This window comes from Cervus elaphus, chromosome 21, assembly GCF_910594005.1.
Source record: "Cervus elaphus chromosome 21, mCerEla1.1, whole genome shotgun sequence".
Lineage (NCBI taxonomy): Eukaryota > Metazoa > Chordata > Mammalia > Artiodactyla > Cervidae > Cervus > Cervus elaphus.
The window spans coordinates 41708636-41731166 of NC_057835.1; the positions used below are offsets into that span (position 1 = coordinate 41708636).

General features: G+C 41.4%; 1 protein-coding gene across 1 annotated transcript in view; it reads left to right on the plus strand.

The window, feature by feature from the left end:
- Nucleotides 1-6100: 6100 nt before the first annotated feature.
- HNF4G (hepatocyte nuclear factor 4 gamma) overlaps nucleotides 6101-22531 on the plus strand; it is a 127299-nt gene continuing 110868 nt past the window's right edge. Inside the window, exon 1 of the mRNA XM_043880431.1 lies at nucleotides 6101-6433. The gene's annotated coding sequence lies outside the window, so the exon portion shown is untranslated. The remainder of the gene's footprint in view (nucleotides 6434-22531) is intronic.

Genomic DNA, 22531 nt, shown 5'->3' on the forward strand with positions numbered 1-22531 from the left:
TGCAAACATTCCCCCAAAAGTCAGCTATCATGAAAACATGGTGATGATATTAATATTTAATGAACATTTCTTACAGCAAACCTTCTACATATGCTCAATATTTTATAATGTGAACCTCAAGGAAATGTAAGTTGCCATAAAGCAACTAGATTTTAACCTACTTATTTTTTGACATTGGATAAAGTTAATTTTTGAAGGAGTATAATACTTATCACAGTGTCAAAAGCAAGTGTACAGTTAACTCAATCTTTTCTCTCTCTCTTTTTTCTTCCTTCATTTATCCTTTTCTTTCCTCTCTCTTTTTCACTGTGTCTTACAAAATAGAGAATCCTTTTTGTGAATATTCTAAGAGTCCAAATAGAAATGGAATATTATTAAGTTCTTTTTGAATTTAAAAAAATTTGAATATCAACTAGGTGAAAAACTGATAATGAAAAGAAGACAAACAGCATAAAATCTGTGTGCAGAGGATATGCAGAAGAAAAGCGAGTATAATAATGAGTTGATGATCTCGGCAAAGATTGATAACCCCACTGATTATTAAAAACAGAAGGAAATGGAACACAATTGAGTGGTTATTTTCTAGATCCCTGACACAATTGTTTGCTTTATTTCCTTTAAGTTTTAAAGTTACATTTTCTTTTTCATTTCTTAGACTTGTTTTGGTTTATAAATAAGAAGACCGCTAAAGACCCTTAAAACTTATAAGGATGTCTAGAATCAGCATTTCATCTTATGTCTAGAATCAGCATTTCATCTTACGTCCACTAGATGGCAGGTAGAGGATTCAGAATACCTTTCAGAAGCTATGTGTCAACTGTTCTCATTTGCAACACTAGATGAGAAAACCGATTTGGTTCAGAGTAGGACATTTTGGACGATAAGGCAATGGCAACCTACTCCAGTGTTCTAGCCTGGAGACTCCCAGGGACGGGGGAGCCTGGTGGGCTGCCGTCTATGGGGTCGCACAGAGTCGGACATGACTGAAGCGACTTAGCAGCAGCAGCAGGACATTTTGGAAATGAGTTTCTTTTTCTTTCACCCTCCTCGATCTCCCACACATAGCCTTAAACAAACAAAAAAAAGGACTTGGTAAAACTGGTAAAAGGGTGTAGAGTTTCTAATAAGGCTTTTATGTCTTTATCTACAGTTACAGGGTAGAACAACAGAACGCTTGCAAATTTATTTTCTTTATTGAAAACTGTATAACTAAAATCCAGCAACAAATCTGTATTTGACTATGTATTTTCGCAAAAATGTTTACAATTTTTTTCTCTTTTGGGCACCTGCAATCTAAAATGGTGTGTTTTCTCTGAACAATCTAAATCCTTTTATTTTCTCAACAAGGAAGGTCCTGTGGATCTCTGTTATGGAAGGGGCAGTTGGAAATTACATTATAACTTGGCAATCGATTTTCTTTCTTTCTTTTTTTCCTCCCTATCTTCTTTATGATAAGAGAGAGTAGGGAAGTAGAGAACTTTAAGATTCTTTTTCTTTTTTTTCTTCCAGTTTTTATTGGAATCTTTTTTTTTCCCCCCCTCGTTTGGAATGAGGTAGAAAGAATCAAATTTTCTGGTTTGAACACATGCCTTTCCATGGAGGGGCCGAGGCCCTGGAAATGTAAAGGGCCAATCTTTGTTACAGAGGGGTTCATTTCAGAGAAGGGTGTGTTCTGCAAAGACAAATAGGTCCCACAGATAGTTGCCAAGGGCACCGAATACATCTTTGCATTACACCTTGAACTAGCGTGTTCATATCACCTCTTTTTTTATTGCATGTACCATAAATGACTGTAAAAGTTTGCAAATCATGCAGAGACCTTGGCAGTCAATACTTCACAGGAAATCTACAAAGAGAGGAGCTGGGGAAAAGAGATCCAGCCTAGCAGTTTTAGTTGTTTTTTTTTTTTTTGGCACAGGAACCCTAGGTTGACATTGAGAATTAGTGAATGTTGGATTTTTGACAGTGTCTCAGCCAGAGGTGTCCGCAGAGCCACTTAATCTGAAATCTTGGTTTTTTCATTTAGATTAACAGGTAATGGAAACACTCCTGTGGCCTTATTTACACGGGTTTACTCTAGGTGCTCATCTGTGATGAGGCCATAAAAGAAAGGCTAATTTTTATCTGGGCCAGCGTGTGGGCAAGTAGGGCGCCTAGTTGTGGAGGCATTGCCTGCAGCTTTCCCGAAGTCTGTTTTTAAGAGCCTCGCTCTCCAAAAGAGCCAGGCAAGGGCCTGGAGGTTGCCTTTTAGGCGCTACACTGTGTTGGTGATGCTGCAGCTGGGGGGGACACTAATCAGCCCCCTCCTCCGTGTTTAATCTGGCCATTCTGCGGATTTAGGGAAGGGGAGAGTGTTTTACCACTTTAAATTCAAGGCATTAAAGATGGGTGCCCGGTGAAAAGTCCGGCAAACCAAATACAGACGAGGGTACCAAAGCCCGGGATTCGGAGACAAACTCCGCTAAGGCTCCAGGCCGGAGAGGCAGACCTCATTGAAGCTACTATGTAGGGAAGGTCGGCGGCGACGAAGTGGCTTAGCATCCCCTTTCCCACAGCCGGGAGCCTCGCAGCTTTAAAGCTTCGGCGGTGCCTCGCTTTGGGCTGCGCTAGGGACCGAAGGGCTGTGCTTTTCCGGAGAGAAGACTGGGTTACAGGGCAGTGAACGGCGGCGGGAGAAAAAGCCCCAGGCCCTACATCCAAGACAGGATGGCTTTAGACTGTTCCTCTCTCACACACACACCCCCACCTCCACCGGCAGCGCCCTCCTCTCCCCAATCCCCGACCCCCACGCCAGTCCCAGTGACTGGAATCCTTCACTTCTGATGCAAAAAACATTCAGTGGAGTCCGGGGAGTTTTTGAAATTCTGGCGGAGGCTGCTTAGTCCGTTGATTCGCCCCCAGGGTCAAACATAGCCCCAAAGGTTGAGTTGGGGGATGCGCTGAGCTCAGCTCCAGCCTTTGAATTGCCCCTGAACCCCCCGTGGCCACATCCCGCCCGCGGTCCTTTACAGCTGAGTGGCTTAGAAGGGGTTCCCGAGCTTTGCCCAATCCAGAGAGGACCGGCAGGTGGAGAACTATGCGAGGTTTTTAGTTTTCCTTTTTAATTGTAACCCCCGGCGGGGAAGCTTGCGTGCGGGTGGGCGGTCATCGCCGCTAACTGCGCCCTCCCGGGCGGTGGCCGGCTCCAGTGTGGGTGCGACGGCTGTGACACCGGGTCAGCAGAGGTGGAGCACCTGGGCAGGAAGTGGACACCTCCCGTCTGGGGCAGGTTTCTGTGCAGGCGGAGGGTGTGGAGCTGCCCTCGGAAACAGGGCCTCTGGGAGCCGAGATCTGCAAGACCGTCTCCCCGCAGGTTCCGCGCGCCCCCTCCCCACCGCTCTGCCAGAGGCCATAGCTTTCCATTCATAGTATCAGAAGCTCTCCTGGGAAAACCCGGAATTTTTATCCAGACGGTTTGGTGGCATTGGGAAGGGGGGAAAATTGTGTAAAAAAGTTGATGAAAGCGAAAAGGAAAAGCCCAGGTTAAACGAGACATTTAACAGGAAAGCCAGGCAAAGAATTTTATGACGCCAATCTGTGGTATTTAATTTCAGGTTAAAAGCAGATCTGACATAAACACATATGTGTGTGATTTCTCCCTAAATACTGACTATTGAAACAGAACTTTGTATTTCGGAAAACCTTGCCCTAAAAAATTATTCCGATCTCTTCCTTCTCCTGTTGTTCCGCCCACTCCTACCCCTGCCATGCCTCAGGGGAGACTACTCTCCATAGAGTACATTTTTCATTCTCAGCATCATAAACCCATGCCATGGAGAATCGTAATAAATTAGTTTCAGGAACAATATAAGTGATGCTCTAAAGCTGGGTTAGTTGACATTGGTTGATTTAGTAAAAACTGCCAAAGCTGTAGCTGAGTCAACCTCTCATACTTTCCTTTAATTCACAGAGTCACTTATTTGTCTATTTATTTAGTTACCTGAAACCACTCCCTACTTGCTGCGAATGAGAAAGGACTGGCAGTGTTACACTCTTAGAGATTTTTCTAAGTTGAACGGATGTAATGCTTCCTCTGTGCGTGCTCAGTCGCCTGTGACTCTGTGACAGGACTGTAGCCTGCCAGTCTCCTCTGTCCACAGTATTCTCTAGGCAAGAATACTAGAATGGGTTGTCATTTCCTCCTCTAGGAGATCTTCCCTACCCAGGAATGGAACCCTCCTCTCCTGCTTGGCAGGCGGATTCTTTACCGCTGAGCCACCTGGGAAGCCCCAATACTTCCTTGAGATAATAACTAAGTCTTAACAGAGTTTATACTTCCTTGAATGTACTGTCATTTCCCTTCTTATTAGTCAAAATCCTTGTGACAAAATTCTCTGGCAAAGGTTTTACATATTGTGTCAAAATAATTTTTGATACAGAATATATGATGATCACTTCCTGGTAGATTAGCAATTCTACCAGACATGGATGAGAAATTGATCATCCCAAACAGAACCCACTGACATTAGGGATTGTTAGGAGTGAAATAAACGGAGACTCTGGTTTCTCTGCTGGAAACTACAGATGTCAAACGGCATCAAAGTTCCTGAGAACAGGGATGGACAGTTTCTGACTTCAGACTTTTCAGCCTTTTATGGGAACTGTATATTTCTATTTTGGCAAGAATAAGACAACCTACACTCACTATCCAAGTATGTGGAAATATTTTTTGAGAATGACCATGGGCGATCTTTAAACAACACACCTGTGAAAGATTTGCATAATAAATACAGCCGCCGGTTAATTGTTACTCTCATGCCTGGGCTGTCTCTGGAGGGTTTCCTGGAGCGGATTTGGACAGAGGGAGGCCTCTCCAGACCTGGTTTGCAGACCACGTGGGCAATGAGACCAAAAGAATGTGTTTTGCTCAAGAAGGTAGACCTAAAGAAAATAGTATATGATCTGTCTTCTTTGTTCTGATTTGTGAAACACCAACTACTTGTTTTTAAAGGAGCCTTTCAGCAAGAGATTCAGAAGGAGGAAACTGAGAAAGTTTAGTAAACCTGATCTAAAAAGAAAAAGAAAAAATACCTAGCCCTTTGATCTCCCTGGCATTGTTATTACAGTCTTAAAATAACCGCCACCCCCCGGTCGGAAAAGAAAAACCTTAGGGATTAAGTAACTATTTATCTCATGAAGATAATTACTTGTTTGACCCGAAGTCATTCATTCCTGAAACCATGAAGTTAAATTGCTGAGATGTTTTTAAGAGCCACTGCTTCTGGCTATATCGCTTGGTTAACAAAAACCTGATCCGGATGACCATCGCATCTCAGATGGGTCTGGGCATCACTACTCCAAGTCTCAAGTTTGTGACGGTTCCTAGTGTGTGGGAGGAAGAAAGGAAGTTTTCCATCAGATACATCTGTAAAGAGGTACTAAGTGACCGAAGCCACAGGTGGCGAGGTTAACCGGGAATGGAAAACCGGGCTCCCTCTACTTTCCAGAACTCTGGCGGAGCAAGGTGTCACAAGCCGCAGGGCAGAAGTTAACCCCTGCGGGCCAAGGTGCAGATTAACGAGATCGATGCGGCTTCCCCTAGTGGTGCGGCCGCAGTGGTGTCCCTAGGAACCTACTTAATTCCCTTTAATAATACTTCCGGCCCTTTTCTGGACCTCATTGGCTCGGGATGAGAGGAGCATTCTCGGGTCAGCAGGCTTCTCCGCGCTACAGCCTGTCCCGAGGCACTGGCCCAGGGCAGACACCGCCCTGGGCGAGGCGTGACCTGGGGCCGGGAGGGGGACTGTGTCGGCGGCCCCGGGGGCCGCGCTTGGCCTCAGGCCGGGGGGTCCTCAGGAGGCGGGAGGCGGAGAGAAGGAACGCCTGCTCCGATGGTCCAGCGGCCGTGCGCCTCGCCGCTATGGAGGCCTCCGGGAGGCCCGGGGAGAGCCGCTCGGGTCCACGCGGGCAGGGCTCCGGGACTCGCCAGCCCGCCCGCCGCTCGCCCCGGGGCCTTGGGAACCGGGAAACGAGCGCGCCGAGGCGGTGGCGGCCTCGCCGCTTTCAGTTTTCATTGAGGCCGCTGGTTACTGTTTAACATCCCCACCCACGTTTCAGTTTGTTTAGTAAATCGATCGGACGGTGAGAGTCAGGCCGCTGTTCTGTCGCCATTGAGCCGAGCTAATACCCTCCCAGCATATGGTCTAAAGTATCTGCTAGCGATCCGGAAAAACAAACAAACAAACAAAACAACATCCTTACGCCTCGTCTCCCCGATCACCCCGCCCCACCCCCACCTTCCACCTCGGCGCTCGCAAACCTCCTTCCCGGGCTGGGAAAAAGTGCGGCCCGGGACCCCCGCAGCCGGGGCGGGTGGGGGGACCTGCCGTCGGGAGATGTGGCGGCGGCCGCGCGGCTACGGCGACGCGGGAGCTCCGGGAGCCGCTCCGCGCAGGTAAGTCTCCCCGCCGCGCCCCCGAGCCCAGCGGCTGAGCCCCAGCCTGCCGCCCCCCGGCCGGGGTCGGACCGGAGGACGCTCGGTTCCCCTCCCGCGGCTGCACCGGGGACGCCCGCCCGGGAGGGGCTGAGCCTTAGGACCCCCTAGGCCACTCGAGCTTGAAAGCAGATACCCCGAGGCCTCCCACAGCCCGAAGTGCGAGGAAGAAGAAAGGGCCGGAGGTGAGGCAGCGGGGGGGATGCGCCAGCCGGTCACTCAGGAAAAGGAGAAAATAAAAGTTGGATGTGTTTGGCAGAGGAACTTTCGGTGTCTGTCGGCGAGTCACGTGGTTGCCAGGTCTCTGGGGGCTTTGGTGGAGGTTTTTTTTTTTTTTTTTTTTTTTTGTAGCCTGGGGCCAGGCCAGGGCTTTGGGATATTCCTTGGGTCTCGGAGGTTTGTAGGGAGGTGTTTGGCCCTAGAGCATCACTCCAGGCCTTTGCTGCCGTCTCAGCCTCTGCCAGTTCTCTCTTAGACACATTTTGAGAGTGGGTATCTTCAGGTGATGCCTCTGGGGCGATTATATGAAGAATGTAGGTGTATGTCTTTCTGTCTGTCTATACATGTATGTGCATATATATATATAATCGTTATATAGAATTATATATATACATAATTCAATTTAAATCACCTTAGCTTCCTTTGGGAAGAAATGTCCTTTGGAAGCTTGTTTAAACAATGTACAGGTTAAGCAATAATCACTCCTAGTCTAACGGGAATAGCCCAGCACGTGATAAGATCTTCGAATTGAATGTAGTGGGCTTCATACCTGATGTGCTGCTCTTCTAAGACTTGCTCTAATCAATTACAGGACCCCTCTCCAACAAGCAAATCTGCCTTCAGTCAGCTTTCCTATGAGGGCAGCCCTAGAGAATGCAGACTACTGGCCGCTGTCCACTTCACAGGATGTCCTGAAAACTAAACTCCTCATAAATAGTAACATTTTCTGCTTTTGTTTTGTTACTTTCTCCTGCTTTTCCCTTCATTTCATATGTATCTTCTCTTCATTGGTGCAATACTCTTCCCTTCCAGCTAGCACCAGTTTTTTCATAATAACCTTGTTGTCCCCACCCTCTCAGCACACTTCCCTCTGTTTTCATCTGTTGTGCTCAGTACTGTCAGTCAAGTCACCTGATCTATTTATTTATTTATTGTGTTTGAAGTCAGTGGCCTAGAAGGGTTGGGCTCCTCTCTGGTACCGTTTGGGTGAGAAGGTGGAGAAAGAAGGTGGCCAGTGGTGGAAAACTACTTATTTTTCACTTCTCAAAAGTGTAGGTGAAGGGCTGTTTGTTCTCTTCTTCCCATTCCTCCTCAGCTCCATTTATAGGCCTACAAATAGGGAATGTTACTCATCATGCTTTATGAAGGTGTGTGTGTGTTAGTCACTTAGTCATGTCTGACTCTTTGCGACCCCATGCATTATTTGGCCAGGCTCCTCTGTCCATGGAGTTCTCTAGGCAAGAATACTGGAGTGGTTTGCCATTCCCTTCTCTAGAGTCAAACCCTGCTTTCCTGCATTACAGGCAGATTCTTTACCATCTGCGCTACCAGGGAAGCCCTTTTAAACTAGAGTGTGTCTATTAAGATCTCATAAGCATTTTATTCTTCAGTTGTCATTATAAGCATATGGGATAGCAGAAATTAATTTGGGGGATGACTAAGATTTTTTTTTTTTACACTTGCAAATAATAATGCAAATAATAACTTTGCGTTCCCTGTTTCTTTTGAAAATTCTTGTTATTTTCTTTGAATTCTAAAAGTACTACTTGCTTATAAAGCAACAAGAAAATTATAGTAAAATATAAAGTGAACCCTCTTTCCTATCCATATGTGTTGTTGATTTGGTATGGTAGTGGTGGTTTGGTCACAAAGTTGTGTCCAACTCTTGCGACCCTGTAGACTGTAGCCCACAGTTTCCTCTGTCCATGGGATTTCCCAGGCAAGAATACTGGAGTGGATTGCCATTTCCTTCTCTGGAGGATCTTCCCAACCCAGGAATCAAGCCCTGGTCTCCTGCATTGACAGGTGGATTTTTTATCGCTGAGCCATCAGGGGTTCCCTCCCATGTATAACCACAGGAATCTTTCATTATTTCAAAAAACTGGATAATGGTTCATTTATCAGTGTTCTGAAATTTGCTTTCTTTTAATATTTCTCAAATATTTCTGTCAGTATATGAAGATTTCTTTTTAAATGTAACTGCCTAATGTAACCAGCCAACCCATATCCCCCAGAATATTCACTTCGATTTTCCAGTTTCTTACTATTACAAAGAGTGATGCAGTGGTTATCTGTGTACATTGTCTCTGCAAGAATACTACAGAAGATTTATTCTGAGAAGAGATTTACCAGTTCCAGGGGGATGTTCACTTTAAATTCGATGGATATTGTAAAGACCCTTCCTAAGTATCCACAGTGTGGTTACCTTACTCTTGCCAACACTGGATAGTAACGATCTGTTTAAAATGTTGCCAGTCTGATTGTTGAAAAGTGGATTTCTCATTGACAGAGTTGAATATTTGGAAATTATATAACCAGCCCTGTAACATCTAACTTGGAGAGCTTGAGAATTTTGCTTTGATAATATAGTAATAAAGTGGAAAAGGAATTAAATACATATTAAAATATCACCTTATTTTGAGCTTGTAGAAGAAGCCACTCTATTAGTCACTATCCATTTACTGAATGGCTAGAGATACTGGTGCATGCTAAGTAAGAATTTTAATGTTACAAACATGTGACTCTGGCGAGCCTAATAGTTGCTGTTGTGATTGTGTGGCTCTTGACTTATGTGTTTGCTACCTTTGTAAGAGGATTCACATCCCTAGAAATGAAACATAATTTTAAGCGAGATATTGTAGTTTGGAGTCCTTAGGAAACTATACATGCAAACAGAACAACTGAGTGTACAGTGATACATCATTGTACGTACATACATACGTCCTTGCAGAATTGCTCTGTCTACTCTCCCCATAGAAATTTTCCCCTGTTGCTATTAATCAGCTCATACATAGAGTCATAAAGTACTTACACTTGGGAGAACTATTTAGGAATCTTAATAATATATATGTTTTTTGCTGAAACTTACTGAATCCTTAATACGTGTTACATATTGTTCTCAGCCATTCTTATGAATTTTTTCTCTTACATTCTTTAAACAAATCTCTGCAGCTAATACTAATATTCTCCCCATAATCAGATGGGAAAAATGAGGCAGAGAAATTTAAAAACTTGACTAAGGTCACACATCTACAGAGGATAAAACTGGGGATTCAAGTCCAGGCATTGTGAATCTAAGCCATGGGAGTGACCTTGACACCTTAGAAGTCCTCACTTGTTCACTGCACAGGACTGCCCAGCTGAAGGGGGCATGAGGAATGATACCTTGATTAGACCCCACAGACCTTGCCAGGTCTCCTTGTTCTTGACCAAGTATTCCTGGGGGAAAGCACTTCTAGGTCACAGAAGTCTGTAAGGAATAGCAACAATCCTGCTCCATGTATGCATATTTGCATGTTTATATAAGTAACTTTGAAACTCAGTACTATCTTACCCATTCATCATGGATAACCCTTAAAGAAAAACTTTCCCTTTATGATATGGACTTCCTGTTGTTGTTGTTTAGTGGCTAAGTTGTGCCTGATTCTTTGAGACCCCATAGACTGCAGCATGCCAGGCTTCCCTGTCCTTTACTATCTCCCAGTTTGCTCAGATTCATGTCCACTGAGTCAGTGATGCCATCCAACCATCTTATCCTCTGCTATACTTGTACTTCCTACCTTGTATTTAATACATAAGGAGACAGAATGCTCTCTATACGGGAGAATTAGTTCATAGCTTCTGATACTGTGTTGCTGTGAAAACCTTTGATTTTTATCAAGATGACCTTATGGAAAATGCATAGGGAATTACTTTTTTTTTCTTTTTTTGTGATTCTCTTAACATTTTGGGGGACATGAAGGTCTTTGAGGATGACCACCTCATGGGATGTAAGCCTAGAGAGACTGCTTTGTTGTCACACGGGGGTGCGTCTATTCCTGCCCAGCTGTTTACTGAAAGGGGGACAAAAGCTGGGGCAATTGGGCAAGTTAAGCTCTTTGAAGCCTAGTTTCCTCATTTTTGAAGTATATGTGATTATAACATCTGTCTCGTAGAATTGATATAATGATTATATATGTTAATAATACAGTCAAACATTTAGACCAATGCCTGGCATATACTAGGTACCTGACATGTATTCTGTGTTGCTGTTATTGTTGGGATAGAATGAGATAATTCATCTACAGTGCTACTTGATTGTTGTTAATAAGTGTCACCCGCTTTTATTGACCCTGTCTCTAAAGGGATTATACACAGGGGCTTCCCAGGTGGCTGAGCAAGTAAAGAATCTACCTGCCAATGCGGGAGCCACAGGAAATGTGGGTTCAACCCCTGGGTTGCGAAGATCCCACCGAGGAGGAAATGGCAACCCACTCCAGAATTCCTGCTGGGAAAATTTCATGGACAGAGAAGCCTGGCAGGCTACAGTCCATGGAGTTGCAAAGAGTCGGACACAACATCAGTGACTGAGCATGCACACAGATTGCATAAGACTTCAAGAGTTTTATGGTGGCCCCTGCACCCCTCTGCCAACCCCTCTAGTAGGCCTCAGAGATCAGTGATGAATAAGAGACGTAGTCCCTGAATTCATGAAGTGTTTAGGTAAACAGTGTAGACAAGGAACATCCTGAGTATATAGTTCAGTGGTTAGAACATGGCCTGAGGAATTATCAAAACTTTAATGCAAATTTCAGTTTTGCCCTCTGCCAGCTGTATATCCCTGTGTGTTACTTAACATTTCTGTGCCTCAGTTTAAATAGTTTTAAAGTAAAAATAACAGTCTTTATTCTTAAAGTATATGTGGATTAATTCTTTTATTACTTAAGTCAAGCATTTTATTTGTTGAACATTTGACCCTTTCTCTGCACTCTATTTCAATATAGAAAAATCACATTTATAGATGATAGCGAAAAATTGTTATAGATATCTAGATAGTGAATTCACATTTCATTTAAAAGTACCTACTGATACCACCATCTGGGTCTGGTAATTTAGTATTTTTTTAATATTTTTAATCTTTGAGTATTGTTCCTCTCGGCTTGCATACTGTGTTGTAGTTTGTGTGTGTTCTTGGTCAGATTATGGAATCTGTCCCAGTATTTTTTTTTTTCCTTTTGCTTTTCTTGTTTCTGACATTATGGCTATAGTTTGCAAATAAACTCTGTATTTTAATTTAAATGGAAAGGAATTATATGCACTGTACTAGATACCTGGAATAGGGGCACAAATAAATCAATGTCCCCACTCTCAAACACAGATAATCTACTTGGAAGACAAACACCTATAACCCTCTATAACATAGGGTGATAACTCTTGTATTAGTACAGTAAATAGAAATACTGTGGAAAATGGAAACACAAAAGATGCGTTTAGCTTGAATGTCCTAGAGAGATTTCATGGAAGAATAAGTGATTTTCCGATTAGCTCTTCCTGAATAGAGAAGAGTCAGAAAGGGGTTTGGGGCAGAGGAGATTACATTTGAAATAAGTGAAATGGCAAGAAATGAACAGGGGAAGGAGCACTGGGCCATTCTGACGATCCTGAATGTGGATAACAAAAGTTTGAGCTACGTCCTGTAGGTAATGGGGAGCATCAAAAGTCTATAAGTAGGTTGAGTTAGGAAAGCTTTCTGTCTCCTTTTTCTTTCTTAAAATTGATTGGCAACATTTTGGAGGTTGGATCAAAGAGGCACAGATAAGAGACAGGAGAATTGTAGGAAACCTAAACTGCCCACTGGAAATGGAGATATGAAGAGGATAAGGTAGACTTCAGAGATCTTTTGGTGCTCTTTCAGTTGACTTTAAGAACTGTAGAATAAGGAAGATGAGACAGTATGAAGGATTGAAGCAGACCTTAAATCTTTAGGATTGTACAGGAAGCTTTGATTTGATAATGGTCATTATAGATTTGTAGTTTTTCAACTATTATAGTCCTAAAAATTGTCCATAATTTAAAACCTAGCTTGTATGGCAAAACTAAACCTCATTTGGCCATTTGAGCCAGATTGTCAAGTACTTAGGAAAAAGATTGTTTCTCTAGTTTGTTCTCTTGTCTAGAAGATTTGTTTCTCTAGCAAAGGCACTACTATTTTTAATGTGAATTTTTGCAGCAACCAACTGTTCTCCCTTCCTGATTAGTCTTAACTCTATGATAGTGGTTAGAATGATATAGAGAAAACAGGTCTGACGTTGTCTTTTTTCTTCTACTTAAAACCATTCATTCAATTCCTAATACCCTTATCATGAACTCCAAATGTGCTTGTATCACTAGACCCTGTGTAACTTGGTCTGTGATTTCCACTCCAAGCTTCATGTGTCTTTTCTTGACAACTCTTACTTTAGTTTTTAGCTGCAATGTCTTCTACTTCCTCAAAGGCATTATGCTCTGCACCTTCAAAAGTGCTGTATCTATTGTTTGGAAAACTCTCTACCGTTGTCATCATCATTTCCCTCCCTGCCTTCTAGTCACCTTCCACCTTTCTTGTGGGTCTTTGCTTAAATACCACCTTTCCTGACCTCCTGCCCCAATATACCAATTTAATTCTATCTTGTTCTTTCCCTGTCATATTTACCAGCTTCATCACATACTGTGGTTGCAGGATTGATGATGATTCTCTTAGGCTCAAGTGTTAGACCTCTGAGAATAAGAAATATGTTATTCTTGCTCACTTCTTTATTTGGGTATTTAGTCGAGGTTTAATAGCTTGTGTCCACTAAATGAATGAGTAGCTTTAATGGAGATTATTGTTCAGTTGCTAAGTCATGTCTGACTCTTTGTGACCCCATGGACTGCAGCAAGCCAGTCTTCCCTGTCCTTCAATATCTCCTGGAATTTGCTTAGATTCATGGCCATTGAGTCAGTGATGCTATCTAACCATGCCATTCTCTACTGCCCCCTTTTCCTTTTGCCTTCAGTCTTTCCCAGCATCACTATCTTTTCCAGTGAGTTGGCTCTTCACATCAGGTGGCCAAAGTATTAGTTACTCATCTTCAGCATCAGTTCTTCCAATGAATACTCAGGATTGATTCCCTTTAGGATTGACTGGTTTGATCTCCTTGTAGTCCAAGGGACTCTTAAGAGTCTTCTGTAGCACCACAATTCAGAAGCATCAGTTCTTCAGCCCTCAGCCTTCTTTGTGGTCCAACTCTCACATCTGTACACGACCATGGGAAAAACCATAGCTTTGACTATACAGACCTTTGTTGGCAAAGTGATGTCTCTGCTTTTTTTAATACATTGTCTAGGTTTGTCATAGCTTTTCTTCCATGGAGCAAGTGTCTTTTAATTTCATGGCTGCAGTCACTGTCCACAGTGATTTTGGAGCCCAAGAAAATAAAGTTTGCTGATGTTTTCACTTTTTTGTCATCTATTTGCTATTAACGGAATAGACTGGATGCCATGATCTTTGTTTTTTGAATGCTGAGTTTCAAACCAGCTTCTTCACTTTCCTCTTTCACCCTCATCAACAGGCTCTTTAGCTCCTCTTTACTTTCTGCCATTAGAGTGATGTCATCTGCATATATCAGGTTGTTGATATGTCTCCCGGCAGTCTTGATTCCAGTTTGTGATTCATCCAGTCTAGCATTTTGCATGAGGTACTCTGCAAGTTAAATAAGCAGGGTGGCAATATACAGCCTTGACGTACTCCTTTCCCAATTTTGAACCAGTTTTTCCATGTTCAGTCTAGCTGTTGCTTCTTGACCTGCATATAGGTTTCTCAGGAGGCAGGTAAGGTGGTCTGGTATTCCTCTTTAAGAAGGAAGGTGAAATGTCAATAGTAGAATTAAAACATTTGTTGAGAACCTGATTTTCAAGCTAGATTCTATTTTGGGTACTAAGCAATGATTGGAAATTCTCTCCTAAAATTTTCATGTCTAGTTAGGGATATGCATTAAAGAATTACTGCCCACTATTATAAGGGTAAGTGTTGAGTGCTGGAGAAGTATTGTAGAAACCTAGCAGAAGGCCCACTAGTTTTTCATGAATTAGGTTACACAGGATGTATAAATTCTTTATTTTTAAGTCAAGGGATATAATTTACTGATATTGAAGTATAATTGCATTGAGATAAGTGTATTGAGATATAATTTACATTCAGTAAAATCCATCCTTTTGAACCATACACTTCAATGAGTTTTGGCAAATGTATGCAATCGTAAAATCACTGCCAACTGCCCTGAGGATGTAAAACCTTTCTGCAAGCCCCTCCTCCCAATTCCCTTATCCTCTTTCGAAGCCAGCCCCCTCCACCTCTCCCCAGCAACTGCCCATGTCATTTCTTTCCTTAGGGTTGCCTTTTTCAGAATATATAAATAGAATCATATAGTATATGGCTTTTTGTTCACTTCATATAATAATTTTGAGATTCATCCATCTTGTTGTGCATATCCAGGAATAAAGGACTAAAGCTTATTCCTCTTTAAAGAAACAGATTTATGAGGTACAATTGGCATATAATAAATTGCACACATTTAAAGTGCAGAATTTAAAAAGTTTTGATATGTGTATCTATCCATGAAATAATCACCTCAGTAAAGACAGTGAATGTAGCCAACATCACCAAAGGTTGCTTTGAGCTCCTTCAGAAACCCTCCCTCCTGTTCCTCCCTGTCCTCTGTCCTGAAGCAAATACTGATCTACTTTCTGCTTTTGCAAATTAGTTTTCATTTTCTAGACTTTCTCATCCTTGGGATCATGGAGCATTCTTTTGTGTCTGCTTTCTTTCACTCAGCGTTATTATTTTGATATTTGTACATTTTGTTGCATCTATAAGCTGTTCATTCTTTTTAAAAAATATTTTTAACTGAATGACATAATATTGTATGGTTATGCCACTATTTGTTTATTCATTCACCTATTAATAAACATCTGAACTGTTTCCAGTTTTTGGTTCTTACAAATAGAGCTGCTTTGAACCTTCTTCTAAAAAGAGTTTGTGGGGATAAATGCTTTCATTTGTTTTATGTAGTTGCCTAGCAGTATAATGGCTAGATCTTATAGAAAAAACAGGTTTCCACAGTAGTTGTACCATTTTATGTTCCCATCAGTAATTCTTGAGTTCCAGTGTCCTCACATCCTTAAGAACATTTGGTTGACCAGTCTTTTAATTTTAGGTATTCTGAACAGTATCTGATGAGATTTCACTGTGGTTTCAATTTACATTTCCCTGATGACTAGTGATTCTGAGCATCTTTTCATGAGCTTAGGTACCATTAAGCTGCTTTCTTTGGTGGTTCAAACCTATGCATCTGTGCCCGCCCCCCCTGCTCCCTACCCATCTTTTTGTTATTTTATTTATTTATTTTGACAGTGCTGCATGGCTTGTGGGATATTAGGTCCCCTACCAGGAAACAACCCCGACTCTTGGGAGTAAAAGCATGGAGTCCAAACCACTGGACAGCCAGGGAATTTCTCCTCCACCCATCTTTTTAAAATTGAGCAATTTGTCTTATTATTATTGAGTTGTAAGAGTTCTATGTATATTATAACGTTTGCCTTTTTCAGATATGAGATTTTAAAATATTATCTCCCTATATGAATTTACTTTTATACAAGGGATAGGATTTGACTGAAAGAAGAGAAGTATGAAGGATATTTTAGTCTTAAATAGGAATAGCATTGTTTTTGTGTTTTCATGAAGCTCCAGTGTAAAACAGAAAAAGATGGTAGAAAGTGAGTTCACAAAAGTGAGAAGAAACCTGAAAATAGAGGCTTTTTGATGTCATACTATGGAATTTAGACTGTGTGTGTGTGTGTGTGTGTGTGCACACTAACATTAATAAATATCTGTACAATAACAATGTTGATAATACTTGAACTTCACAGTTTATAGAATTCTTTCATATGGAGAATTTATAATGTTTCCATCTACATTATTTGTCTTGTGACAAATATGAGAAGACCCTGAGACTTGGAGATAAGTGTACACAATGTTAAATACGGGTTTTGGGGTTTTGAGCAAATTTTTTTTGGCTTGTGTGTGTGTGTACATTTAATGTGTGAAAGTGATATCTGCGTTGATCTGCAGGTACAGGCGAACACTTACAGTGTTCAGTGTTCAGACAGGGAGGGACAGTGTCCTGCTGAGCTCCCGTAGATGGTACAACAGACCCTGATAGAGGTTGGGGATTATATAATTGTAGTGTTAATATTTTGAAAATGACCATTCACAGTTACCATAGAATGACTTGACAAAACTGCCAAAATCTCAGAGGATTTTCTAGATTCTGTGAATATTCTTTTAGTTGTCCTGATTCTAACTGAATAAGGTATTGCATTTGTCTTACATGTGTAGAAGTTAATTTGCCAAGGGAAAAAAAGAAACAGTCTAATCAAGTTCTTCATTTTTGAATTTTAATTTTTTAGTTTCTCATGAGAAGTTCAAAGATAATGGAAAGCTCTCAAACATAATCCTCTCACTCCATATATTCTATTCCCATCGTCCTGCTCCAGGCTTTGCTGTCTTTCCCTCTGCTGCTCAGGTTTGGTTTCTTCTTCTGCCTTGTAGATCTTCTCATTGTGGTCTTCCCTTCCTGAGTGATGGTGTCTTAATCTCTTTTCATAAGGACACCAGTCATATTGGATGAATGGAGGATACGCCCATGGGAACTCATTTTATCTTAACTACTCTTTCAAGGGGCTTCCTTGGTGGCTCAGGCAGTAAAGAATCTGCCTGCAATGAGGGAGGCCCAGGTTCCATGCCTAGGTCAGGAAGATCCCCTGGAGAGGGGGGAATGGCAACCCACTCCAGTATTCTTGCCTGAAGAATTCCGCAGACAGGGGAGCCTGGCAGGCAACAGTCCATGGGGTCACAAAGAGTTGGACAGGACCGAGTGACTGACACTTTCACTTTCACTCTTTAAAGCTCCATCCCCAAATACAGTTATATTCTGAGGTACTGGAAGTTGGGACTTACAAAGTTTGAGGGCTGGGGAGATACAATTCAGTTCAAAGCAGCAGGGTGACAAAATATTTAGTTTTATTATAATCTTAAATATTCAGATCTTCCTTAAGGTGCATGTATACTTTTGTTTTAGTCTCTAAATTAAATCAGCTGAGGCCAAAACCCAAATCACTTATGTTGATCTCTAAAAAGACTTCCTGTCTCTACACTTCCTCTCATCTATCCTCCGGTCCCTTAATGTCTCCTCCCTTTTGAGCAGGCCCTCTGGCCAGGACAAATGGCACATATTGGCGTGACTTAAGGTAACATCTCGAGTCAGTGAGTAATACATAGAAAGAAAAATCTTCTCTGAATAATCTAGAGATATGTTTGATATTTAAAAAAATATATTCCTATATCTGTTTCATATGTTCATACTATTTCCACATCTTGGCCTTTGAATAATGGGTATGTTTGGGTTAAGTAGCCATAGAGTGAAGTCCTCTGGGTGTGCATGTCTATGTCACTGAGACTATCAGAAGTCAAAGAACAATGCCAAATTAAGCTGAATTCCAAAGCAGGGCAGATAACATATTTGCAATTTTGGAAAAATATTTTAAATATATCTTTCATTCAGACTTATTACTCCCTGCTGGGTCTAGGACATTGTGTAGGCATTTATGCCTCACCTTAATTTGGTTATATAAAAGCGTGGAAATTATACAAAAGTATATACAATAATTCAGAGACTGCTAAACTGTGTATCTCTTGAGTTAATGGAAAAGAGACATACAGCAAAGCGCCATTCATGCTGATAGCAGAAGTGCCAAAATGTCAAACTAATTTTGAGGGATGCTCTCAATGGTCCAGTCTCCTCTTCCCTGGTTGTAAGAGATAAACACATTCAGCCTTTCAGGTTCAAAGGGGCAGTTTCTGCATTTGAAGTTATGCATTAAACAGATTGTTTCAGAGTTTCTCAGATAGAGTCCAAACAACTCAAGATTGCAGTAAAAGCTCTATGATTCACTCTCGCAAAACTTTAATTTCACTGACAGTTAACTGCAAATCATGGGCGTTTAGAACAGTGTGTTCACTACGGTGAGTCTATTTTAAAATTGTGAAAGATTAGTTGTACTATGTCTTTAGCCGTCTTGCAATAAATATCTTAGGGATAGTCAGTTCATTGATTTACAGAAAACTATCTGTCCTGGCATGGCATGATGTGTGTAAAGCACTTCAGTCAGAGGGAGTTAGATAGTAGACTGAGCTACTGAGTAACACTTGACAAGTTAAACTTTTTGTGCTTTATTTTGCCCATTTCTAATCTGGGATAATAGATCAACTATCATCGGGTTCCTGAGAATCTTAAATCAGACAACATATATAAGATACCGCCCAGCACCATTTTCTGGTATTTGTGAGTGACTTAATGAATGGACATGCATAGTAGGTGCTAGGATGCTTCAGTCATGTCCAACTCTTTGCGAGTGGACTGTCATGGGTAATCTTCTTAAAATGTAAATGAGAACACATCGTCTCCCTGCTTAAACCCATCCAGCTGGTTTTCTTTCCATTGTACCAGAAATAAAGTCCAGGCTCTTTTTTGTCCCTTGGAGACTTTTGAAGTTCTGGGCTCCTCCTGTCTTTCTCATTCTTACCTCTTGCAACTCTCTCTTACTCCTTGGGTTCTAGCCACATCCAGGTTTTCTCAGTTTTTAAAAAATGTCAAGTTATTTTTCATCTCAGGGCCTTTGCTTTTTGCATTCAATACTCCTTCCAAACTCACATCCACCTCCCACACATTAACATCACATGACTGTCTTCAGGCTTTACTTTTCAGTTTAAATTTCGCCTCCACAGAGAGGTTTCTTGGAGTTTCCTCTGATTTGTAAACGTGCCTTCTTTCATATTTATTGTTGATTGGGGATAATCAATCAGTTCAGCTGGCTGGGAGGTCTTAGCAGCAGAAGCCTGAATGGACATTGAAACAAAGGGTAAGGCAAAAGGCTCGGAGAGCAAGAGAAGAAAGGCAATCTGGGTACTAAATATTAAGTGAGGTTAAAAAAGAAATCTGACATTATTCTACATATAACTTGAAAACATATTTCATGACATAATTTTTTTATTTGTTTTAAGATATAATTATTATTAACTGCTAGAGTTTAGAACTCTAAACAGCACTCTGTAGAAATGTAATGCAACCCCATGTGTACTATTAGAAGTTTCACCTTGCCACATTACAAGTAAATAGAAATAAGGGAGAGTAATTTTAATAACCTCTTTTATTAAACCCAGTTTCCCAGGTGGCCCAGTGGGTAAAGAATCAGCCTGCAAAACAAGAGACACAGGCGACAAGGGATGCATCCCTGGGTCGGAAAGATCCCCTGGAGGAGGGCGTGGCAACCCACTCCGGTATTCTTGCCTGAAGAATCCCATGGACAGAGGAGCCTGAAGGGCTACAGTCCATGGGGTCACAAAGAGTTGGACACAACTGAAATGACAGAGCACGCATGCATGCATCCAAAGTATAATAATTTCAACATATAATCAATATAAACGTAAAAGTTAGGAGGTATAGTTTGCATCATTTTTCATAGTAAGCTATTGATTTCTGGTGCATTCTTTAAGCTTGTAACACATTTCAGTTCCCACTAGTCACAGTTCAAGTGCTCAGTGGCCACATGCTCCGTGGATAGTCAGTGTGTATTGAAAGCTTATTCAAAAGAGATTACCATCCTTACTCCTCTTTCATCATGTGGGAGGATTTTTTAATTTAATTTTGTGACAGTCTAACTTTGAATTGTTGGGCTTTTTTGTTTGTTTTTTTGTTTTTTAGATTAGATACATCAGCTTTCTGTTTTCAAAGACTTCTTAATAAATTTATGAGAAAAATATTGTCTCACCTTTCTGGAAACACAAAACCTATCACTTCTCTCTTTATCGTGTTTGAAGAGAAGTGAGAAGTACAGTTGACGGGGGTTAGTTTACACTGGAGAGCTGATGCTGCTGCCAGATGCTCTGCTACTTGTAAGATTTAATTGTGAAGCAGTTGACATGAGAATGGCACATGCTAGGGATTGTCCAAGTGGAGCAGGCATCATTTTCACCCAAGAGCCAGTGGTCAGCAGAGTACTGGGCTGCATCCAAGAGGTTGTGCTCAGTAGGTCCGGGGTGGGGTTGAGAATCTCCATTTCCAGGTGCTGCTGCTGCAGCTGGTGGAGGCTGTTACTGGCAGAGGTCACCTCACCCTCCCCGCCACCCTCTCCCCCTACCCATCCTGTCCCACAATTGCCCTGAGCAACACTTTTCATTTCTTCCTAGGCTGGTGATGCCAACCCTGAAAACTTTGTTTCTGTTTGTGTGGAGGTGGTGGGGAAGGGCCTGGGGGTGATGGTGGATGGAGGAGGTCACCTATCCATTCATAATAATGCTGTATTCCACTTGAAGAAACAGGGGCAAAAAGGGCCCTCCAGGGGAGGCAGGAGAGAACCAAAGACAGATTTCAAAAAGGAAACTATTAATGAAACGGTACTAAGATCAGGGAGCAGCACAACCTATCTGTGATGATTGCTTGTATTTACCTCTTTTGCTTTGAGAGGTGGGGAACAATATCTATCTTCTATGTCGAGATGATAGACTTTTACTGAAGCAATAATAATTCTGTTAAATGAATACTCAATCCAAAGTCTAATATTTTCCCCATTGTTTTTCTAGTCATTCTAAGTTCCAAATCCTAAATTAGCTTTGAGGCTCACATGGAAGTAGTACCGTTGTTTATATGAAAAGAATAATGCTTGTACTATTTATGTTGAATTTCTACAAAGCTGCAGTTGTGTGAGTCAGACCTCTATGAACTCCAGGTAAAATTAGTGTGAAATTTCTGTGTGATGAGAAAAATTATTATCAAACTAAATATAACCTTGATAAAGCTATGAATTTGAAAAAGAATTTAAAGGCTAAATTTATTTTAAAAAATGAAGTGAAATTAATCTTATCTCTTTACTCTCTGAAAACTTTAATTTTTCTGTTGCATTATTTAATCCTCACTGAGCTCTTTTTATTGGCATGCATTGATCTAAATGCTTTGCCAGCATTAACTCATTTAGTCCTTGTAATGACCTAATGATTCTGTTATTATTGGTCTTATTTTATAGATAGACGTTACACAGTCAGTTAGCAGGGATGATATTCTGAATTTCTTAACTGATGTATTATGCCCTCTTCTCTTTGAGATTCAGCTGTCTTAATTTGTTCTTTTGAGACATGGTCCTCTCTTCTTGATCTTCCCCCATTCAATTTATGTCCGATTAGACACTCCAATACTTTGGCCACCTCATGTGAAGAGCTGACTCATTGGAAAAGACCCTAATGCTGGGAGGGGTTGGGGGCAGGAGGAGAAGGGGACGACAGAGGATGAGATGGTTGGATGGCATCACCGACTCAATGGACATGAGTTTGAGGAAACTCCAGGAGTTGGTGATGGACAGGGAGGCCTGACGTGCTGCGATTCATGGGGTTGCAGAGTTGGACACGACTGAGCGACTGAATTGAACTGACACATACTTTTGAATTTTTTTCCTGGAATTTTTTCTCTTTCACATCATTCAGTACTTTTACTTCCCTTTGTGTCTCCTCTGTGCCATTCAGCTTTTCTGAAAGTATAATTCCCCTTGTTTTTCCTTATATCTGTCCTTTAGTAACCTTTTACCTTAATTAGTTCTGGAAACTCTTCAATATTTTTCTACTCACTCGTAATTATCAAAACAGAATAATAATGACATTCAAGGACTTTTTAAAAATGAAATTCAAATCACCCACCCACTATTCAGTGCATGCACATTACTTTTTTGCATGTTAGTGTCCAGTCTCCTGTACGTGTTTGTTTGTGGGGCCACATACATTTTGTATTTACCCACCAGGAGGGATTTGTGTTTGGGTTTTTTCACTGATTAGTGGATTAAACTTTTTCTTCTTTTTAGAGCAGTCCTTAGAATTACCTTTGTAGTATCTCATAAAACTTCTGTTACTTTGAAATAACACAATCTACCTAGCCATTTTCCTACTGTTGAACAGGTTGA